Consider the following 926-nt stretch of genomic DNA (forward strand, 5'->3'; position numbering starts at 1 on the left):
GGACGGGTTCTCTGATCCTTCCCGCCGCTTCCGCGGTGCGCTCCTGGTATTTCCTATCAGAACGCTGCCTCAATTGCCAGTTAAACGGTCCGTCCTGAAACGCCTCAAAGCTTAATCTTGTATATACGCTCTGCTGGGTTAGACTGCAAGACACCACAGTAACCTCTTCACCTCTGGAAAACCCACCAAATAAAAAGACGTTGAGTTACAGAGAAACAGAGTTTTAACAAAATCTGAAAGCTTCACCTGAAGTTGTATGTACTTGGCACATCAAGCCCAAAAAAGTCGTCAGGAGGAGTCAACATGGACTCACCAAGGGCAAATCATGCTTGACCACATTGATAAACTTCTACAATGACATGACTGGCCTGGTAGATGAGGGGAGAGCAGTGGATATTGTCTACTTGGACTTCTAAGGCCTTCGACACTGTCTCCCATAAGATCTTCATGGACAAACTGCTGGCTGAGCAGACACCGAGGTGGGTTGAAAACTGGCTGAATGGACGGGTCCAGGGGTGGTGATCAGCAGTGCAAAGTCTAGTTGGAAGCCAGTAACAAGCAGTGTACCCCAGGGGTCAACACTGGGTCCAGTCCTGTTTAACATCTTCATTAATGATTTGGACGATGAGGCAGAGCGTACCCTCAGCAAGTTTGCAGATGACATCAAACTGGGAGGAGTGCCTGATTCATGAGAGGGTTGTGCTGTCATCCAGAGGGACCTCAAGAGCCTGGAGAAACGGGCCAACAGGAATATCATGGAGTTCAACATGGGGAAGTGCGAAGTCCCCATGGAAGTTCCCCATGGGAAGGAACAACCCCACACACCAGTATATGCTGGGGGCTGCCCGGCTGGAAAGCAGCTTGGCAGAAAAGGACCTTGGTGGACACCAAGTTGAACATGAGCCATCAATGTACACTTGAAGCAA

The sequence above is a fragment of the Athene cunicularia genome (assembly GCF_003259725.1).
Source record: "Athene cunicularia isolate RWA chromosome 1 unlocalized genomic scaffold, athCun1 chr1_part2, whole genome shotgun sequence".
In the NCBI taxonomy this organism is placed as follows: Eukaryota; Metazoa; Chordata; class Aves; order Strigiformes; family Strigidae; genus Athene; species Athene cunicularia.